Below are 24,559 nucleotides of genomic sequence, written 5' to 3'. Positions count from 1 at the left end.
GAGAGATGAAATATACCAAGCTGAAACAAACACAAAGAGAGAGAGAAAAAAAAACAAAAAAACAAAAACAAAAAAACAGAACATCAAAGAACTGTGAGGCAATAACAAAAGATGACATACATATATAATTTTAATACTAGAAATATCAAACCACTGATTCAGGAAGCCAAGAGAGAGATAAATATCTCCCCATGTTCCCCACCCCCCCAAAAAAACTGAATAAATAAACATATATACATACACATATATGTATATATATACACACAGGCATAATATATTCAAACTTAAGAAAATAACAATTTAATACAGAGGCTTAGACAAACAAAGTAAAAAGCAAATATACCATCACTAGAGATTTTTTAAATGCTGATCCTAAAAGACCAATTAATGAGTAATACATATTAGTATACATTATTAAAAGTATACATACCTAAAAATAGAGATTTAAATTCATGAAGCAGAAATGGAAGAACTAAGAGGAGAAATAGACATCCATAATCATACGGAAAATTTTAGTGTACTCTTCTTGTTACTAAGAGAACAATGAAGCAAATGCTGCTGAGAAAAAAGAATATTCAAACAACACTGTCAGCATCCTGGACCAGGTCGATATTTTTAGAAGACCATACCCATCAGCATAAGAATACACATGTTTTTCAAATGCACATATATTATATAGTGGGCTATAAAACATACCTCAATAAATTTTAGCATACAAAGGCTTTCTTTCTGAACACAATAATATTGAATTAAACTTCTATTTAAATTAAATTAGAAACCAAGAACAAAATGCCAAGAAAACCCCCAAATACTTAGAAATTAACATACTCATTTTTCAATAACTCATAGGTCAAAAAATAAATCATATGGGAAATTAGAAAGTATTTTTAACTGAATGATAATGAAATATAACATGAAATTAGTAGATGGAGATAGATACTGCTTTTAATAAAGAGAAATTCTGTTTTGGATGTGTGGCTACTCACAGCCTACAAGCCTACCTTCTCCGTTTGTTGTTTGTCCCAGCTCTGAGTGATGTTGTTGTTCAGTTGCTCACTCTTGTCTGATTCTTTGCGACCCCATGGACTGCAGCACACCAGCCTTCCCTGCCCATCACCAACTCCCAGAGCTTACTCAAACTCATGTCCGTTGAGCCTGTGATGCCATCCATCTCATCCCTTGTCGTCTCCTTCTCCCTCTGCCTTCAATCATTCCCTACTAATAAAGCTTCCAGGCATCTGGCCTAGGGACCAACAGGAATGTTCAAACCATTCAAGTGCAGGCCCACCTGCACATGCATGAAATCCTCCCAGGCCCACCTTCAGTCCTAATAAAACCCAAACACCATCTCTCTTCTTCAAGCAATCCACCTAAACTAATTTAAGCATATTTTGAAGTTATATTTCCCCCCAAAATCCCTCTATGTATGTACTATACTTAAGGACTAGCACTAGAACTCAGGAGAGTCAGCCTCCAACTCCTAGAATTTATTCCCTAAAATTGCCCAAATCAAATTAAGCAATTCTTAATCCGAGATGATGAGAATAGAGTAACTCATTCATTTAGAGCCAGAGGAGTGTAGTAGTTAGAGCATGGTCTCTGCAGAACCACTGCCTGGGTTCAAGTTTCACCTATGTGACCTTGAACCAGTTACCTAATCTTTTCTGCTTCAATCTTCTAATTAACAACATGGGGATAGTAACACCATAGGATTGTTGAGAGGATTGAATGGATTAATACATGCAAAGAAGTAAAACTATGCCTGGAACACTGTAAAGAATATAAAGGTATTATTTTTTTATATTTAAATAAGCTGAAGGACAATTTGCTTTAAAAATGCTTGTTTGGGTTGCCTCATTTAGGAAAACATCTGAGTTTCATTGCTGTTTTGTGTGTGTGATTTGCTACAAAGTTCTATTTTTGCTGTAAGTTCTTCCATAGAACTTCACTCCAGACTTGCAAAGATCAGTGACTTATCACCAGGTTTCTGCATCAATCTCTATTTGTCCAATTCTGTCCCTTCTCTACCACAACCCTCTTCTCTGTTTCAGTCATTTAGAGACCACACATTTTTACCTTGTTTTTGCAATTTGCTAGTCACCTGATCTTAAACAAATTGCTCCTACTTCATGATGTCACAATTTCATTATCTGTAAAATGGGGACAATGCTTCTAATTCAGCTAAGTTGCTGTAAGTATTGCCTAAATTGCCTAATTAATGAAGTAAAAGTGCTTCAAAAAGCAGAGTGCTTCATGCATTTCTCAAACTTCATCAGAATGCGGTTTGATAGTCAGTAAAAAGCGAGGCGTTTGTGACTGACCATCTCGGGAGCCTTCCAGGCTCTCCTGGAAATATGTCTGTGCATGTGTCCTATGTCACTTTCATTTATTCCCTCATATTAACTGATGTACCAGAGAAATTGCAGAGACATATTTTTCTTCTTTCAGAAGTCTCTTCTTTGTAAAGAAGCTAGAATATAAAAATTAACTATGCAAAAATAATGAAAGACAATGTATTGTACTTTTATATTTTTAAGTACTGTAAGACATTTTTAAAAAGGAATATGCAAGGTATATTTCTCAGATGTTTAATGATCAGTTCATTATCTATTTTGAAGAGTTCATAGGACAAGAATTCTGCTTTGTTTTATTTTGGAGGCTCACATCTGTTCTTCCATAGTAATAGTGGTGGTGGGAGGGGTTTGTGCAGTCATTCGTTGTATTCTTTAGCCTGATGTCCCATAGTTGGAATGACTTGCACCTGAGATTGTGGTGGACAACACAACTATATTCCAGAGGAATGTAGAAGAATGTTACCCCGATTACTCCTCTGGAACACTGCTGTATCAAAAGGTGTAGCGAAGGATGCCAGAGTCAAGTAGGTCAATGACGATATGTTTACTTCTTGGACAGTCACAATGTATGCTGAGATCATCAAAGACAATTCATTCATTCATAGAATCTTTACTAAATATCTCTATGTCAGGGAATTTTCTGGATTCTGATGGCACAGAATGAAACAAAACAGGCAGAATTTTCTGCTTTTGGAAATCTTTGTATAGGAAATCCCTATGTCACAACGCAAAGCTAATTTAATTTGGGTTAACCTAGCATATTCTAAACTTTCATAAACTTTCCTCATAGAAGATAAATTAAAATGTTATGGCTATCCCAGTATTATTTGGAACAGAATTTTGAAAGTGATTATGGCAGAATAATCAGTTCTTTTGACTCCATGGTTTCTACCTCTTTAATATTTGCCGTACTATATCAGTAAAATGGCAACCCACTCCATTGTTCTTGCCTGGAGAATCCCAGGGACAGGGGAGCCTGGTGAGCTGCCGTCTATGGGGTCGCACAGAGTTGGACACAACTGAAGCGACTTAATAGTAGTAGTACTGGATCAGAAATGAGCATCATGGCTGGTATGTACTCAACCTGTATAGACTGCCTAACAGACACTCTACTTGGCATTGCAAATTATGTTTGTGAATTTTAAGTTATCACATGACCCCCCAAAGGATCTCAGTTTGTTACATTTAAGATTAATGAGGCATTGGATAGCCATTAAGACGCTATTTAAGAATATGCATTTAATTAAAATGAATTATGTATATGAGTTAATACCATTCAACCTTTTTAATTTAAAGAGATAAATCATAGCTATTTCACTCCTGAGAAGGGTCCTCACATTGGCAAATTGAATATTTATGCTACAATGCCCAAATAATTAATGCTGGTCAGATTCATCCATAATGGGTATAGCCTCCGACTTTACCCACCAGAGAAAATTAAACATTTCTCTTTTAGCTGACTGTGTGTATGCACTTGTACATGTAATGAGGCTACAGTGAGTAGTTTTATGTTACTTACACATAATCTCTGAATACAAAGTAAATGGTTACGTCAATTCTCAAGAAAATACTGCCTGGACATGTGGTTTGAATGTTTCCTTTAAACACAAACACTATTGACATGCAACACAGTTACCACCTATTGACTTAGTAATGCTTCCAGTGGCATTTTTTCTGTCCACTGGAAATGATGTCAATACTTTAACAAGTCTGCATTCAGAACAATGTCGTATATTCAATGAATGAATATGTGAATACAAGGATGGACAGAAATTCTCTATTATTTCTTATGTGTCTCATATTCTTCTTACAGGTAGACATTCTGTCTATTCACAATGAATTTAATTAAACAAAGGGGAGAAATATGGATGTTAAAAATATATCTGAGAGCCAAAACTTGCTGAGATTGAACTATTCTAAATACTTTCCTTGAAGTAGTTTATTTAAATCCTCACAGTTGTCATACTGTTTAGGTACTATTATCATCCTTCTTTTATAGATGAGAAAATGGAGACATAAAAGGTTAAATCATTGGTTCAAGATCACAGAATTGAAAAGTGATAAAGTGACTCGCTAGCCTGCTTAAGTTTTCTGTACTTTCTTAGTGAGTGTAGAGTATCTCACAGTATCATGAAGTCCAAGGAACTCACAGGGCTTCCCTGGTGGCTCAGTAGAAAAGGATCTGCCTGCCAATTCAAGAGAGGTGGGTTCGATCCCTGGGTCAGGAAGATCCCCTGAAGAAGAAAATGTCAACCCACCCCAGTATGCTTGCCTGGGAAATCCCATGGATGGAAGTTTGATGGGATACGTCTGTGGCAGATCTCAAAAGAGTCACACATGACTTAGCAGCTAAACAATAAAAAGGAACTCACAGACCATCTCTTTTGTTGGCTTCTTATTCACATTCAGTGAAGTTAGTAGTTCTATAGGACTAATAAATCCATTCAGGGCACATGTTTCCATTCCCTATGTGTTTTCTAAGAATGTCTACTTATAAGCACATATGCTTTGTATCTCACCATAGAAATACACCTAAACCTCTTGAAATATGTGTGTGCCCACACACACAGTGTCAAGAATAGCAGGAACCTAAAAGGAGTAAAGAGATGAAATTGTATATACTCTCTCAGTCTTAATAGAATTCTTTATTAAAAATAGAAAAAAATAATATTTAATTAGAAGCTTCCTTTTAGAAGTGGAAAGAATCTGTTATTAGCCACCCAGGGAGAATTAGTGAAATAGCGAGACGAATGTGATTATAGTTTCCTAAAAACATTTCATTTGTTTTTCAATCACCACCATCACAACTGCAGCCATCTGACTACAAGCATAACAATAACCTTAAAAGGCTCATATCACATGGTTTATGCTGTGCTTTCACCAAAAGCTTCCCAGCAGTGTAATCAATAAAGCAGCACAAGCTGTGAACAATTATAATAAAACACCTTAAGAATGATCCACAATTAAAAGGTAGAGGGAAAAAAAGCCCTTCAATTTAGGTAAACCAATCTGCCACTCAGTTTGATAAAGTTCAGTTAAAGTATTCTGACACTCTCATGGCATCTATCAGCAGAAAGATCTGTAGCTTGAATCTAAATTGACTCTTCAGGTTGTACAAGAATAAAGAATTACAAGCCTCTAGTTACACTCACTGGAGTATTACTTGTAACCTAACAACTAAATTCCTATTGAAATTTCATATTACAATCTACCAAGAGGTATCTATATTGATTTTAACAAGGAGTTTGAAATATGTTTCTCAAATATGACAGTTCTTCATTTTAACATATAAAGATTGATAGATCTGTGGCTACAATTAATTTAAAAATATATAGTGATCACTTATAATTTGCTAGACAGGATGCATTAACAGTCAGACATATTCATCACTATTTCAGGGCTTGCATTTTGATGATATTCCATTCTACCCGAAACTTGAAAAATGAGTTAGTGAGGAGAGAAGGTAGGGATGGGGCATGCATACAGGTTAGTCCAGACAAAAGCAAACCATGGGTATAACATGAGTGTCTAAAGTATCTTGTGTACATACACAAGATGACTCTGTGTACATAGTCATGTCTGACTCTTTGTGATCCCATGGACTATAGCCCACCAGGCTCCTCTGTGCATGAATTTTCCCAGAAGAAATACTGGAGTGGGTTGCCATTTCCTCTTCCAGGGGATCTTCCCGACTCGGGGATCGAACCCACATCTCTTGCATTGGCAAGCAGATTCTTTATCACTTCAGAGCCACAATCTTCAGAACTGCAATTCGTTTGGGGACGAAGAAAACATGTGGAGAAGTAGTGGTATATGTAGCTAAATATTAAAAGATCTTAAGCCAAAGAGTGACATGATTTGAGTTTTCAAGTTTCAATTTAGAAATAATTCTTTAGCTCCAGAGACAGGAAAAGATAAAAAGAAGAAAAACTGGAGAATATTACATTATGTCAAGGTAGATGTTATGTAGAGTTGAATTTTCTCAGGCACATCTGCCACTGTGGGTGAGCTGGACTCATTTGAAGTGTCTAAAACAGAGTGTAGAACAGGAGTAGAGTGGTTCTTTGCACAGTAGGCCTCAGGGCTCTGCTTCTTAAGTTTTTTTGCCTTGAAATTGAGAGAAAAGGCAAATAATATTGTAGACATACTTCCAAACACTGGTAAACATATGTTATAGCATTCCTTGTACATCTAGACATTGTCTTTTTCATTTTCACATTCCCTTAGTCACTGGCTGGGATGTAAGGTTGATGGTGCTTCTAAGACCTGTGAGTAATACCTAGGGTACAATTTACCATGGAAACAGGTGCGCTAGGAGATGGTGATATTATATGAAAAATCCATGACAGGTCGTCTGTAGGGGTCCCCAACCTCCATGGACTGGTATCTCCTGTAAGATCAATAGCAGCATTAGATTAGAAATCAAGTGCACAACAAATGCTTGAATCATCCCAATACCAATCCCTCCATTCTCAGTCCATGGAAATTTTGTCTTCCACCAAATTAGTCCCTGATACCAAAAAGTTTGGAGACTGGTGAGGACGTGTGATCTGAAGAAAACGTAGAGACAGTAGGACCATTCAGAATCTAGTTTAGATACACATTAAGATATACATTAAGGTAATCCTTAGAATTGTCAGCAGACTTGTAGATTAGAAGTAGGGGGTTTGGAAGAGGTCCTTCCTAAACTGTAGTGCTAGCTGAGATCCGGGATCTGTGGAATGATCTACAGATGCCATGGAGGCTGAATAATTCCTGGATGAATAACAAAGCAGTGGATAAAACAGTATGGAAACCATGCATAGACCTCAGTGTGCTGGTTTACTGTTTCTTCATAAATAATGAAGTATTGTCCATGTCATGGGTGTGTTTTTCACAGGCCTTTTGTGTTTCTATACATCTTGTCCACAGAGGTGAAGAAAACTTCTGTTGAGTACTCCTTTTGCAAGGATGTTTATATAGCAAACAGTTTTGGAAGATAGAGATAGTGTTTCCTGGTTGAGAGATCAGATATGTTTACCATTCAATATAGCAAAGAGAACAGCTTTGGTTGCAGTCCCTTAAAAGGATTGAAGTTACTTTAGCTCAGGGTTCCTTAGCTATAATGTAAATGTATTGCACACAGAGTTTATGTTAATACTTAGTCTCTTCACTCTTTTCTCAAGAGACTTAGAGGACAAGAGAAAATAGTACAAACACATAGTTCGTGCTCTCTGATGAAACATGAGTAATGAAGTGCTCTGCTTTTGACCCAGGATCTCCATATCTTTTTTCAGACACCAGGAAACTGTAGCAGGCTAACTTTTTATCTTGCAAACAGAGTTACACTCCTAAATCCTTCAAAATTCTTGACAGGGTGATTATTCTATGATGGCATAATATGAGAGGCATCTCAGACATTGGTTTGAGAATCCTTTCATCGTCATCTTGTTTTCCAGAATGTGTATGGTTTTAATTCAGTTTGCCATAGAAGGACCACATCAGTTGTGTCACATAATAAACTAGTTGATACCAAAAGAGGAAGGGAGGGGGAGTACAGTCAGAAGAAGATGTTTGTAAATGCACTGTGCTTCCCTGGGGGCGCAGTGGTAAAGAATCCTCTTGCAATGCAGGAGACCTCCTGCAATGGAGGACACACGGGTTGGATTCTTGGGTGGGGAAGATCCCCTGGAGAAAACTATGGTACCCATTTCAGTATTCTTGCCCTGGGAAATCCCATGGACAGAGAAGCCTGGCAGGCTACAGTCCATGGGGTCACAAAAGAGTCCAACACAACTAAGCAACTAAAATAACAAACAACAACAAATTCGCTGCAGACTGATTACAGGAACAGAATATGAGACTTTAAAAACAGGACTCAACCAAATTTTCCCCATATGAATCCGTTCATCTTAACTGCTCAGATGCTTACCCCAAGTCTCAGTGCCCTGGTTTTGTATCCATCAATTTTTATCTACAATAAACTCAGCAGAGACTTTGAACCTTTTACTCTTCACGGATATGTTAAGGTTTTATCTCACCTGTTTCTAGCTTCATGCAGTCTTCTCTAAACTGCAGTTTTACTTCTTGGTTTGGGAATTTGAACCATGCAGATGACCAACAAAATCCAACATTAGCGCATGGATTTTGTTGCTGCTGCTAAGTCGCTTCAGTAGTGTCTGACTCTGTGCGACCCCCGAGACGGCAGCCCACCAGGCTCCGCCATCCCTGGGATTCTCCAGGCAAGAACACTGGAGTAGGTTGCCATTTCCTTCTCCAATGCATGAAAGTGGAAAGTGAAAGTGAAGTCACTCACGACATATTGTCAAACACGTGATGCTGCTATGAATACAGTTACACTAGAATACAGTTATGAAGAAATGGATTGATAATTAGTGTGAACAAATGTACCTCCAGTGGCTTGTACCAGCAAGAAAGAGGCAGTTGCATCCTTTCCAAACTCTGCATTTTGTGATCTTGCATTGAAGCTTGAAATTCACTATAGTTGGAAATACTATATCATGAAAATCAGCAAACATTGAATAATAGGCTTTTTTTTTTTCCTGGACAACAATCATCATAACCAGAGTATAGTCATATTTACATCACAAAACCGAAGCACAAGTTTTGGAACTAAACCATTTTTGATGATTTTAAAGTTCAGTTTAAAATATTCAGGTAGGTCAAGTTCTTTACTGGAAAACAAAAGCAAAAGTGAAATAGGCCTCAGTTAATAAAGCAATGGCAATGATATTAAAAATTATGATTAATATAAATTAGCTAATAGTATAAGACAACTATTCACATAATTTTCTCCAAAGTCCTTCCTAAACCCAGTAGATACTAATATTTATTATGGTACAAAATTATAAGGCATGAGTGTATAATGAAAACAAATCTGAAAAGTAGTTTGTTGAAACATTTTTAAATTATTGCCTTAATTATAGAGATTTGACATCAAAATAACTAGAAATCTTTAATGAAAATCACAACTTTGATATAAAAAATAAAAAGAAGAAAATAGAACCAAATGCAAATATATTGGTGAATAGATTACATTCGAATATATAAAAATAAAATTATTGGATTGGATTTCTTAATATATATACTGTCACTCAGACAATTAAAATATAATGGTACAGAAACATAGAAAATAAAAGAATGGAAATTCTTTTCAAAGAAATGTGAAACTAAAGAAAGTCAATAAGTACTACTATTATAAGATAAAAATAGATTTTAAGGTAAAAAGTATTATTACAGATAAGAGGGCCATTGCAAAACAATAAGAAAAAACCTACAGAAAAATGAAATAATACTAAATTACAAGCATAGAACAATAAATCTTCCAAATATATAAAATAAAATAAGCACAATAAATTGCAAAAAAATAACAATTTTAACAGAAATGCTTTTAATATAACACAGAGACATAAGAATAAGCAAAGCAAACTGAACTAGCATGAGTATAGAATATTTGATCAATTCAATTAAAAATATACCTATATATAAAACCAAATAGATATATATAACATGCATATGCCATGTTGAAAGTATATAGATTATCTGTTTCTTTCAAGAACATAAAGAAAATTTGCAAATATTGATTACTTACTGGAGTAGAAAAGTTTAAGCAAGACTAAGTTATCCATATCATCTAGAGCATAGAGTACCCTTATTAAAATAAAATAAAATTAAAACAACAAAAAAAGGAACTTGAAAATTTCATGTATATTAACTTTAAATATATGTATCTATAGGCTGAATAAGCTCTATTCATCTATAGGATGAGTAGGCTCTAATCTAGGATGAAATCATAAAGAAAATTTTACAAATCTATCTATGCTAAATATGTGACAATTTTTTGAAAATAACTACTATTAATAAAAATATCAACTTGCCTGACTTCAGGCTCCAACACAAAGCCACAGTCATCAAGACAGTATGGTACTGGCACAAAGACAGACATATAGATCAATGGAACAAAATAGAAAGCCCAGAGATAAATCCACACACATATGGACACCTTATCTTTGACAAAGGAGGCAAGAATATACAATGGAGTAAAGACAATCTCTTTAACAAGTGGTGCTGGGAAAACTGGTCAACCACGTGTAAAAGAATGAAACTAGATCACTTTCTAACACCGCACACAAAAATAAACTCAAAATGGATTAAAGATCTAAATGTAAGACCAGAAACTATAAAACTCCTAGAGGACAACATAGGCAAAACACTCTCAGACATAAATCACAGCAGTATCCTCTATGATCCACCTCCCAGAATTCTGGAAATAGAAGCAAAAATAAACAAATGGGATCTAATTAAAATTAAAAGCTTCTGTACAACAAAGGAAAATATAAGCAAGGTGAAAAGACAGCCTTCTGAGTGGGAGAAAATAATAGCAAATGAAGCAACTGACAAACAACTAATCTCAAAAATATACAAGCAACTTCTGCAGCTCAATTCCAGAAAAATAAACGACCCAATCAAAAAATGGGCCAAAGAACGAAATAGACATTTCTCCAAAGAAGACATACGGATGGCTAACAAACACATGAAAAGATGCTCAACATCACTCATTATTAGAGAAATGCAAATCAAAACCACAATGAGGTACCACTTCACACCAGTCAGAATGGCTGCGATCCAAAAATCTGCAAGCAGTAAATGCTGGAGAGGGTGTGAAGAAAAGGGAACCCTCCTACGCTGTTGGTGGGAATGCAAACTAGTACAGCCACTATGGACAACAGTGCGGAGAGTCCTTAAAAAATTGCAAATAGAACTACCTTATGACCCAGCAATCCCACTTCTGGGCATACACACCGAGGAAACCAGAATTGAAAGAGACGCATGTACCCCAATGTTCATCACAGCACTGTCTATAATAGCCAGGACATGGAAACAACCTAGATGTCCATCAGCAGATGAATAGATAAGAAAGCTGTGGTACATATACACAATGGAGAATTACTCAGCCATAAAAAAGAATTCATTTGAATCAGTTCTGATGAGATGGATGAAACTGGAGCCGATTATACAGAGTGAAGTAAGCCAGAAAGAAAAACACCAATACAGTATACTAACACATATATATGAAATTTAGGAAGATGGCAATGACGACCCTGTATGCAAGACAGGAAAAAAGACACAGATGTGTATAACGGACTTTTGGACTCAGAGGGAGAGGGAGAGGGTGGGATGATTTGGGAGAATGGCATTGTAACATGTATACTATCATGTAAGAATTGAATTGCCAGTCTATGTCTGACGCAGGATACAGCATGCTTGGGGCTGGTGCATGGGGATGACCCAGTGCGATGTTATGGGGAGGGAGGTGGGAGGGGGGTTCGTTTGGGAATGCATGTAAGAATTAAAGATTTTAAAATTTAATAAATAAATAAATAAATAAATAAATAAAATAAAAATATGGTATATAGCTTCAAAAAATTGAATGATATATATATATGTATACATACAGACACACATGGGGCTTCCCTGGTGTCTCTGTAGTAAAAAATCTATTTGGGTTACAGGAGACTGCCTGTAGTGTAGAAAACATGTTGATCCTTGGGTCAGGAAGATCCCCTGGAGAAGGAAATGGCAACCCACTCCAGAATTCTTGCCTGGAAAATCCCGTGGATGAAGGAGCCTGGTGGGGTCCCAACAGTCAGACAGGACTGAGTGACTAAACCCCCAACCACCACCACACACATACATACAATTAAGGGAGAATGAAAGGAAGGAAAAAAGAAAGTAAAGATAAAAGGAGAAATCAAAAACAGGCAAGACTACAAAAGAGTATTAAAAAATGTATTCAGAAGAAATAAAAAGACAACATAAGATGAAGGGAAAATGTCTAAATATATTACAAAATGATTAATATAAATTAACTAAGCATATCAGTTAAAAGAAATGCATGTTTTGTTAAAAGCTGTATGATCTTTAAAAGAAGCACACCTAAAAGTTAAAGACATCACAATATAACAAGTAAAATGGTTTTTTAAATGCACTCGAAGTTCAGCTCAGTTCAGTTCAGTTGCTCAGTCGTGTCTCTTTGTGACCACATGGACTGCAGCACTCCAGGCCTCCCTATCCATCACCAACTCCCGGAGTTTACTCAAACTCATGTCCATTGAGCTGGAGAAGCCATCCAAACATCCCATCTTCTGTCGTCTCCTTCTCCTCCCGCCTTCACTCTTTCCCAGCATCAGAGTCTTTTCAAATGAGTCAATTCTTTTCAGCAGGTGGCCAAAGTATTGGAGTTTCAGCTTCAGCAACAGTGCTTCCAATGAATATTCAGGACTGGTTTCCTTTTGGATGGACTGGTTGGATCTCCTTACAGTCCAAGGGACTCTCAAGAGTCTTCTCCAAAACCACAGTTTAAAAGCATCAATTCTTCGGCTCACAGCATTCTTTATAGCCCAATTCTCACATCCATACATGACTACTGGAAAAACCATAGCTTTGACTTGATGAACCTTTGTTGACAAAGTAATGTCTCTGCTTTTAAATATGCTATCCAGGTTGGTCATAACTTTTCTTCCAAGGAGTAAGCGTCTTTTAATTTCATGGCTGCAATCACCATCTGCAGTGATTTTGGAGCCCCCCAAAATAAAGTCTGTCACTGTTTCCACTGTTTCTCCATCTATTTGCCATGAAGTGATGGGGCCAGATGCCATGAAGTGATGGGGCCAGATGCCACGATCTTAGTTTTCTGAATGTTGAGTTTTAAGCCAACTTTTTCACTCTCCTCTTTCACTTTCATCAAGAGGCTCTTTCGTTCTTCTTCACTTTATGCTATAAGGGTATTAACTACTAACTAAAATAATAAAAATAGATAAGTGGATGGTAGATAACATACAGATAGATCAGGTTAAAAATAACTTTAAGAAGAAAGCCTATCAAGAGTAAAGAGAATTAAATAAGGAAGAAAGATCTAATACAATTCATAAAAATTAAAAGTCTTCAGTATGACATTTGTACATAATGACAAATATATAGAAATACATAAAACCATAAATGATGTAAAATAAGCAACAGGTAATAAGAAACAAATATTCCAACAGAAAAGTGGGCAAGAACGCTGGAGTGGGTTGCCATTTCCTTCTCCAATGCATGAAAGTGAAAAGTGAAAGTGAAATCGCTCGGTTGTGTCTGACTCTTAGCGACCCCATGGACTGCAGCCTACCAGGTTCCTCCATCCATGGGATTTTCCAGGCAAGAGCACTGGAGTGGGTTGACATTGCCTTCTCCAGATTAGTTAATATATATTACTATAAAATGAATGGAAGGAAATTTTTTTTCATCTGATGTACTACTCATAAAAGGCCTCTACAAAACAGCAAACTTAATGGTGAGTTACTAAAAGATCAAAATCTGCCCCCTTTGAGATCAGAAGTTGAGGAGGATGTCTGAGATCACAAATTCTATTCTATCTAATATTATACTGGAGGTCCTAGTCAATGCTAAAAGCCAGTGATTAAAAACTGAATAAAGAAATAAAATATATAAAGATAGAAGAATAAATGATGGAAAAAGAGAAATAACACTTTCTTTATTCCCAGATAATTAAAAATCTAAAATTATCTACAGAATTAAAGTTAATAAGTGACTTTTGCAATCTAGATATGAGGTTGTCATATAAAAATTAATATTCTATGTACTGCTGCTGCTGCCGCTGCTAAGTCGCTTCAGTTATGTTCAACTCTGTGTGACCCCATAGACAGCAATCCACCAGGCTTCCCCATCCCTGGGATTCTCCAGGCAAGAACACTGGAGTGAGTTGCCATTTCCTTCTCCAATGCATGAAAGTGAAAAGTGAAAGTGAAGTCACTCACTCGACTCCTAGGGACCCCATGGACTGCAGCCCACCAGGCTCCTCTGTCTATGGGATTTTCTAGGCAAGAGTACTGGAGTGGGTTGCCATTACCTTTTCTGATTCTGTGTACTAGCAATTAGTGATAGAAAATTCAAGATATAATTTTTTTAATCTTTTAAAATATCTAATACCAAAGAATAAACCTAACAAAAATATGCAAGACTTTCACAGAAATTTGTGTGGAAAAGACAAGTGGGTATATCATATCCCTAAATTGGAATACTCAATATATAAAGATATCAATCCAAGAACTCTCCTGGTGATCTAGTGTTTAAGACTCCATGCTTACTCTGCAGGGGACATGGGTTCTATCCTTGGTATGAGAACTAAGCTCCCACACCCTGCTGTGGGATATGGCCAAAAACAAATAAGTAAATAGAAATAGTTTAGCCCAATCCTTTAAAAAAATCAACCCCTTCTCCAAATTGATCTACAGAAACCATACAAAAATGGAGAAATATGTTTTTTCGATAAAGCAACTAGCGTTTGTTTTCTTATTGTAGTCCGCACCTGTAATAGCTCTCAGTTCAGTTCAGTTCAGTCACTCAGTCATGTCCACCTCTTTGCAACCCCTATGAACTGATGGACAGGCCTCCCTGTCCATCACCAACTCCTGAAGTCCACCCCAACCCATGTCCTTTGAGTCAATGATGCCATCCAACCATCTCATCCTCTGTCGTCCCCTTCTCCTCCTGTCCTAAATCTTTCCCAGCATCAGGGTCTTTTCAAATGAGTCAGCTCTTTGCATCAGGTGCCCAAAGTATTGGAGTTTCAGCTTCAACATCAGTCCCTCTAATGAACACCCAGGACTGATCTCCTTTAGGAGTCAAAGGCTTTGGCATAGTAATAGCTCTAGTCACTCCCAAAAATATAGTCTGATAAGAGTGATCATTGAGAAAAATTTGGGAAATAACTCTTACTGGTAAAAATATTAAATTTATTCAAACTTGAATTCAGGAATAAGTAGTAAATTTGAAGTAATAACTAGTCTAAAATTCAGTTATTTCATTGAGATAAATATTCTATGTAAACTGTTGTATATGTACATAAATGTAGTTTTCAGCATTATATGTGCATGCTCAGTCATGTCCAACTCTGTGTGACTCCATGGACTGTAGCCCACCAGGTTCCTCTGTCCATAGGATTTTCCTGGCAAGAATACCGGGGTGGGTTGCCATGTCCTCCTCCAGGGGACCTTCCCCATCCAGGGATTGAACCCATGTCTCATATCTCCTGCATTGGCAGGAATGCTCCTTACCATTGAGCCACTGGGGTATCCCTCAATATTGTACAAACAGTCCTTTAAAAATAATTGAAATATCCATAATTGTGAGGATAAACATAGGGTTTGAGTTCTAGCATGGAAATAAATAAAGACACAAATTGACAAAAAACATAATAAAGGAGTCAACCACCATCACTTGCATTTGGCAGAGACTTAAGACAGGTGGAGGACTGGGAAACCTAAAGTGAAACAAAGAGATGGCCGAAAGGGCACCGTGATTGGAGGTTGCTGGCTTGAGGAAGCTGAAGGAGGGCTAAATAAAAATAAGGCATCTATGTTATCAGTGAGGGGAGATATCCAGCTTTCTTTAGTTGGTCCTCAGTTGGAAGCAGGAACAAAAATTCCAGAGGCTGGCAGTTATTTGACCCAGTTATTTATTGCCTTTGCTTAACTGGTGCAGTGATGGTGGATTAGACTTCTTTTATATATCATATGGCATTTGTCTGTATATTTAGTCCATCCCAACATAATTATGGAAATACGTGAACAAAGTTGTCAAGTATCTAAGAATCTTTGGGCTTCTCTCATACTTCAATCGGTAAAGAATCTGCCTGCAAGGCAGGAGACCTGGGTTTGATCTCTGGAATGGGGAGATACCCTGGAGAAGGAAATGGCAACCCACTCCAGTATTCTTGCCTGGAAAATCCTTTGGACAGAGAAGCCTGACGGGCTACAGTCCATGGGGTCGCAAGAGTTGGACGCGACTTAATGACTGAACCAGCACCACCACCACAGTGATAAATACCAGATTTGTCATCAAAATAACTGATTCTCAAAATATAACATTAGCTGAAAAGTAGGAAAGTTTCCTTAGGTAGTACAATATGATATAATTTTAGGGCACAATACTATATTTTATTGCGGGAGGGCAAACATACGTAATAAAAGTAGTAAAAAGCTGCAGAGAAAAGATACACACTAACATCGATGATTCTTCAGTCTGAAAGGAAATCAAATTAATGAAGCAGAGCTTTAGTGATATGCATAACTCTTATTTCTGAAAATAAATCTAAATAAATATTAAAATACACCTGGAAAATATGTTTATATTACCCGTGTTCTATATTTTTAGAATATGTGAATTTACTCATTCAAAATTTAACCTATCTTCTTTCTCTTCCCCCTGCTCCCTCCTCCTCCTCTTCCTCTTCTTCTTCTTCAAAGCAAATGTCATTCATCTGAGCCCTAAATGTTATAATTAGCTATCAATGGACATAACATAAATAGGAATCAAGACTTCCATGTTCACCCCAGCCAGGCAGATAACAAAAGAATGTGGATAGGACTTACTATGTAAAACAATGATGAGTGATGGTGACTGGTTAACCTAAAGTGAGTGTTTCAACTAAAGACTTTCAAATTGAGAATAGTTTAAATCAGCATGTAACCCAAACTGCCTTATGGGCCAAAGTGCTGTTAGAATTTGCACAGCATGTTTAAAGATCTTGTGACCTGTAAGGAATGTGCTAAATAAGAGCCTAAAACTTCAGAAGAGACAAGTGCTAATAGAAGCTAGTGGAATGGAGGAAACTGAGGAAAATCTTCAAGGCTTGCATAGGCTGGATTGGCAGTGCAAGACGGAACCATTCCTTGGATTCACAAGCAATTTAGGCACCTATTCTAAGCCAGGCGTTGTGCAGGTGCTAAGGTTTCAAAGATAACTTCAAAGAGATCGTATTCTAAAAAATAAGTGTCCTGAATTAAAATATCAGCAATCCATCTACAGGGCTTCACAGATGGAACAAGTGGTAAAGAACCTGCCTACCAACGCAGGAAATTAAAAAGACTCCGGTTTGATCCCAGGGTCAGAGAGATCCCCCAGAGAAGGAAATGGAACCCACTCCAGTATTCTTGCCTGGAAAATCCCACAGACAGATGAGCCTGGTGGGTTACAGTTCATGGAGGCACCAAGAGTCAGGTATGACTGAAGTGGTTTATCACTCACACAATCAACTTAGAAAGATTGCTTTGAAATATTTCTAGAAGATTAGCATAAAACTTTCATTTGCCAGACATAAGCATAGTAGGTATTATTCATTTCCAGATGAGGTTTTATATATTTTGGATGTATATTCTTTCCTTATAAATATAAGAACAGGAAGTACAAGAAGAGATTGGGAGCCACTCCCCACCTCAATATATTGAAAAGGAAAGTAAGATATTCTGTAGGAAAAAATAATTGAAGGGAGCTATAGACTACTATCAAATGACAAACTTTCTCAGATATTAGTCCCTAAAAATCAGACAGGAAAAAAAAAAAAAGCCTAAAATAGGGACATAGATAAAAGAGAGCCAAGCAACAGATCGGGGAACTGTGAAGATACACATATATGCATGTTAATGGACTAATGTTTTAAACATATTCTCCATCTGTGCATTTTAGCATAGAATAGACACCACTGAGGTATAATTCCTCTGAGACACATGTAGATATCTTGGACTCTTAGCCCCTAATTCAGCTGTTCAGAGCCATGAACTTATATGAGTCAAACAGTTGTGAGATGTTTTGTGTGTGATTTACTTCTATGAATAGAATCTTACAGTTTTCTCTCTCAAGTGGGAGGGAAAGTGGAGTTACACCTAGATGTCACGGGAATATGTCATGTATGTTAATATCATTTATCATATGTGATCTGATTAAAAAGAAGACAATTGATGCCTGATTGATCATGGAAGAGAGGAGAGTAGGTCAAAGCACAAGAGGCTGCATACAGAGCAACTGAGGCTTTGTGGCCTTCATCGCCTTCATGCTGTATCTAGTGTGTGTCTGAAATATACAAAATGTAATATAATACTGACATTCAGGAAATATTCCCATGCAACAACAAAAGAGACAAACCTGTGTGATTTGGCTGTATAGAAACATCAATATTTTAGCAAATGAACATGAAAATCCATCATAATTTAATGTTTAAAATTGGTAAATCAGAAGGGAATTTCTTACAATAATAACACATTTTTCAAAATGCTTTTGGAACTCTTCCAGAATTCATAGTCTATTGTTTTGTATATCCTCAGATGAATGGTTTCCCTCTTAAAAGTGGACTTGTTTTACTTTTATCTTTATTGGTTTTAATTATGAAATTTATTTTAAGCATACTAGAATGTGGGGCAAATAAGAAACCTCTGTATACTAATTATAGAGTTGAAACTCCTTGAATTTTCAAACTCTACTATACATTATCAAAATTCTGATTTTGGGCCTTTAATTTTTCATAAGTTGTTTTCCACTGTTTTCATTTTGTACATGTGTGTATGGTGAGAATATAAAAAAATCTACTCTTTTAGCCAACAGTTAAAAAAAAACAGCCAAATATTATTTAATACTAACTTAGGTAAATAAAACAGGACACTTGCAATCTTACATTACTCAAAATATCAGATAGCAATTTCAAAAGGGTCCAAAAAGTTTTGATCAATGGAAACAACTCTGAAAAGCATGTATTAACTACTATGGTGACTACTCCAAAGGGTGCACCTTCAAATGTATTTTTCAGTATATCTATTTTTAAAAATAAACAAAAAAGGGCAAGCTGTAAAACTTCATGACCACATATCTACTTTCTAAAAGTTCAATGGAGCTATAGACAAAAATTTAGTTTCTTTTTAGTATTTTCTGCCTTAAAAAAATCAAACCTTGCTTTGGACATTATACATAAACCAATATGGAGATATGCTGCACAATGATTCTATTGGTGAAATAAATTCTGAGCTATTATATATTTTCTTACTTATTTATATATTTTTAAATATAAATTTATTTATTTTAATTGGAGGTTAATTACTTTACAATATTGTATTAGTTTTGCCATACATCAACGTGAATCTGCCACAGGTATACACGTGTTCCCCATCCTGAACCCCCCTCCCTCCTCCCTCCCCGTACCATCCGTCTGGGTCGTCTCAGTGCACCAGCCCAACACCAATACAATATACTAATGGTATTATATATTTTCATATTCAGACATTCCTTTTAGTATAAAACTTTGTATTTTTTCTGTAACATCAAAGGTTTAATTTCTGAGCTACGTGATATACTAAAAATAAAGTATTCTTTCCTTCTTTAAATCCAACTTCCTGGAAATAAATTAGAATGTCTTAATATATTAACTTTCCATTAAAATGCATGCAGATTTCTCAGATGTGGGAAATCAATTTGACAGCCTTATGAACTTTATGTATGCTTAAATGCCTCCTAGTTGACATAATACCTTTAGGATCCCTGAATACTAGGATTGGGAGCAATCTGTCTACATATATATTTTCCATTTGAGTCAATTCCTTGTGAAAAGCTACTTGGATCAAAGAGAAAGCTTCTCTATTTTAAATGAGTTTATCATTACATTTTCTTGATGGTAAATAGTAACTCTTGAAATTAGTTTGGAAAGAATTGCATAGAACTTTGGGCTTCCCTGGTGGTTCAGTAGCAAAGAATCCACCTGCCAAAGCAGGAGACATGGGTTCGAGCCCTGGGTCAGAAATATCCCTTGAAGAAGGAAATGCCAACTCACTCCACTATTCTTACTTGGGAAATCTCAGAGACAGAGGAGCCTGGCAGACTGCAGTTCATGAACTCCCGAAAGAGTTGGACAGGGTTTAGTGACTAAACACGACAGCATAGAACTTTGGTCTATTACCGATGTGATTGATAAAATGATAACCATTCTTTAACTGCTTATTTCTATTTTTTTAAATTTATTTTGCTTTACAATACTGTATTGGTTTTGCCATACATTGACATGAATGAGCCATGGGTGTACATGAGTTCCCAATCCTAAACACCCCTCCCACCTCCCACCCCATATTATCTCTCTGGATCATCCCCAGATGGCTAACAAACACATGAAAAGATGCTCAACAACACTCATTATCAGAGAAATGCAAATCAAAACCACAATGAGGTACCATTTCACACCAGTCAGAATGGCAGCGATCCAAAAGTCTACAAGCAATAAATGCTGGAGAGGGTGTAGAGAAAAGGGAACCCTCTTACACTGTTGGTGGGAATGCAAACTAGCACAGCCACTACGGAGAACAGTGTGGAGATTCATTAAAAAACTGGAAATAGAACTACCTTATGACCCAGCAATCCCACTGCTGGGCATACACACCGAGGAAACCAGAACTGAAAGAGACACATGCACCCCAATGTTCATCGCAGCACTGTTTATAATAGCCAGGACATGGAAACAACCTAGATGTCCATCAGCAGATGCTTATTTCTATTTTTGAGGATAGAAATTTTACACTAGTTGAAAAGCCATTATTCCAATAAAAATTCATTCTGAACATCAACATCTTTCTGAGTTTATTGAAGTTATAACCAAATAAGGCCAAACTTGCGTGTTACTCCAGGTGTTTCTTGACTTCCTACTTTGCATTCCAGTCCCCTATAACGAAAAGGACATCTTTTTTGGGTGTTAGTTCTAAAAGGTCTTGTAGGTCTTCATAAAACCGTTAAACTTCAGTTTCTTCAGCATTACTGGTTGTGGCATAGACTTCGATAACTGTGATATTGAATGATTTGCCTTGGAGACGAACAGAGACCATTCTGGTGTTTTTGAGATTGCATCCAAGTACTACATTTCGGACTCTTTTGTTGACCATGATGGCTACTCCATTTCTTCTGAGGGATTCCTGCCCACAGTAGTAGATATAATGGTCATCTGAATTAAATTCACCCATTCCAGTCCATTTTAATTAGCTGATTCCAAGAATGTCGACGTTCACCCTTGCCATCTCTTGTTTGACCACTTCCAATTTGCCTTGATTCATGAACCTGACATTCCAGGTTCCTATGCAATATTGCTCTTTACAGCATTGGATCTTGCTTCTATCACCAGTCACATCCACAACTGGGTATTGTTTTTGCTTTGGCTCCTTCCCTTCATTCTTTCTGGAGTTATTTCTCCACTGATCTCCAGTAGAATATTGGGCACCTAATGACCTGGAGAGTTCCTCTTTTGGTATCCTATCATTTTGCCTTTTCATACTGTTCGTGGGGTTCTCAAGGCAAGAATACTGAAGTGGCTTGCCATTCCCTTCTCCAGTGGACCACTCTGTCAGACCTCTCCACCATGACCCGCTCGTCTTGGGTTGCCCCTCAGGCATGGCTTGGTTTCAGGCAAAGACTAATAGAGTTTTGCCAAGAAAATGCACTGGTCATAGCAAACACCCTCTTGCAACAACACAGGAGAAGACTCTACACATGGACATCACCAGATGGGCAACACTGAAATAAGATTGATTATATTCTTTGCAGCCAAACATGGAGAAGCTCTACACAGTCAACAAAAACAAGACCAGGAGCTGACTGTGGCTCAGATCATGAACTCCTTATTACCAAATTCAGACTTAAATTGAAGAAAATAGGGAAAACCACTAGACCATTCAGGTATGACCTAAATCAAATCCCTTATGATTATACAGTGGAAGTGAGAAATAGATTTAGAAACCTAGATCTGATAGATAGAGTGCCTGATGAACTATGGAATGAGGTTCGTGACATTGTACAGGAGACAGGGATCAAGAGTATCCCCATGGAAAAGAAATGCAAAAAAGCAAAATGGCTGTCTGGGGAGGCCTTACAAATAGCTGTGAAAAGAAGAGAGGTGAAAAGCAAAGGAGAAAAGGAAAGATATAAGCATCTGAATGCAGAGTCCCAAAGAATAGCAAGAAGAGATAAGACAGCCTTCTTCAGCAATCAATGCAAAGAAACAGAGGAAAAGAACAGAGTGAGAAAGACTAGAGATCTCTTTAAGAAAGTTAGAGATACCAAGGGAACAATTTCATGCAAAGATGGGCTCGATAAAGGACAGAAATGGTATGGACCTAAGAGAAGCAGAAGATATTAAGAAGAGGTGGCAAGAATACACAGAAGAACTGTACAAAAAAGATCTTCATGACCCAGATAATCATGATGATGTGATCACTAATCTAGAGCCAGACATCTTGGAATGTGAAGTCAAGTGGGCCTTAGAAAGCATCATTTTGAACAAAGCTAGTGGAGGTGATGGAATTCCAGGTGTGCTGTTTCAAATCCTGAAAGATGATGCTGTGAAAGTGCTGCACTCAATATGCCAGCAAATTTGGGAAACTCAGCAGTGGCCACAGGACTGGAAAAGGTCCATTTTCATTCCAATCCCAAAGAAAGGCAATGCCAAAGAATGCTCAAACTCCCACACAATTGCACTCATCTCACATGCTAGTAAAGTAATGTACAAAATTCTCCAAACCAGGCTTCAGCAATACTTGAACCGTGAACTTCCTGATGTTCAAGCTGGTTTTAGAAACGGCAGAGGAACCAGAGATCAAATTGCCAACATCCGCTGGATGACGGAAAAAGCAAGAGAGTTCCAGAAAAACATCCATTTCTGCTTTATTGACTATGCCAAAACCTTTGACTGTGTGGATCACAATAAAGTGTGGAAAATTCTGAAAGAGATGGGAATACCAGACCACTTAACCTGCCTCTTGAGAAACCTGTATGCAGGTCAGGAAGCAACAGTTAGAACTGGACATGGAACAACAGACTGGTTCCAAATAGGAAAAGGAGTACGTCAAGGCTGTATATTGTCACCCTGCTTATTTAACTTATATGCAGAGTACATCATGAGAAACGCTGGGCTGGAAGAAGCACAAGCTGGAATCACGATTGCCAAGAGAAATATCAATAACCCCAGATATGCAGATGACACCACCCTTATGGCAGAAAGTGAAGAGGAGCTATAAAGCCTCTTGATGAAAGTGAAAAAGGAGAGTGAAAAAGTTGGCTTAAACCTCAACATTCAGAAAACGAAGATCATGGCATCCGGTCCCATCACTTGATGGGAAATAGATGGGGAAACAGTGGAAACAGTGTCAGACTTTTTTTTGGGGGGGGGGGCGCTCCAAAATCACTGCAGATGGTTACTGCAGCCATGAAATTGAAAGACGCTTACTCCTTGGAAGAAAAGTTATGACCAACCTAGATAGTATATTCAAAAGCAGAGACATTACTTTGCTGACTAAGGTCCGTCTAGTCAAGGCTATTGTTTTTCCAGTGGTCATGTATAGATGTGAGAGTTGGACTGTGAAGAAGGCTGAGAGCTGAAGAATTGATGCTTTTGAACTGTGGTGTTGGAGAAGACTCTTGAGAGTCCCTTGGACTGCAAGGAGATCCAACCAGTCTATTCTGAAGATCAGCCCTGGGATTTCTTTGGAAGGAATGATGCTGAAGCTGAAGCTCCAGTACTTTGGCCACCTCAGGCGAAGAGTTGACTCATTGGAAAAGACTCTGATGTTGGGAGGGACTGGGGGAAGGAGGAGAAGGGGACGACAGAGGATGAGATGGCTGGATGGCATCACTGACTCGATGGATGTGAGTCTGAGTGAACTCCAGGAGATGGTGATGGATAGAGAGGCCTGGCATGCTGAGATTCATGGGGTCGCAGAGTCGGACACGACTGAGCGACTGAACTGAACTGAACTGAACTGAACTATAGCCAAATAAAAACTATGGTTATAATCTCTCAATCCATTGTGTTCTCTCAATATTCTCTTATGATTGATGGGAAGAATTCATAAACCTCCACTTACACTGCAATGGAAGATCTCCCCTCAAGGAAATATGCCAGAAGAGCAGTGAACAGGCTAAAACTGATTTTTAATATGTCTAGGCCAGACAATCTGCTGCCTGGTCAACCTGACTCTTAAGTCAGAAAGAATGGCTGAAAAGATAGAAGAAAAACAATTGATAAAGTAATGAAATAACTTAGAATTCAGAAGATGGGCCCTGACTTTCAATATGTTTATCATTTTCCCATTAAATATGGATAACAATAATTATAAAATAAGCTGAGTTCAGCCAAATGTCAAGAGGTGTGAAGAAGATCTAACCTTTGTGCACATTACTCAGCAAGAGGAAGTACAAAATTCCAATGATGCCTGGATTCATAATTATTTTGATTTTTAATTCTTTGATGACCTCCATATATTTAAGAATTATGCTTAGTAGCAATCAAGTAATTATAGCCAGCATTTTTTCTAATCTTTAAAATGTGAAATAGGCTTTTAAAATATTCT

Source organism: Ovis canadensis, chromosome 3 (genome assembly GCF_042477335.2).
Source record: "Ovis canadensis isolate MfBH-ARS-UI-01 breed Bighorn chromosome 3, ARS-UI_OviCan_v2, whole genome shotgun sequence".
Taxonomy (NCBI): domain Eukaryota; kingdom Metazoa; phylum Chordata; class Mammalia; order Artiodactyla; family Bovidae; genus Ovis; species Ovis canadensis.
Note: the sequence above shows the minus strand (reverse complement) of the source record.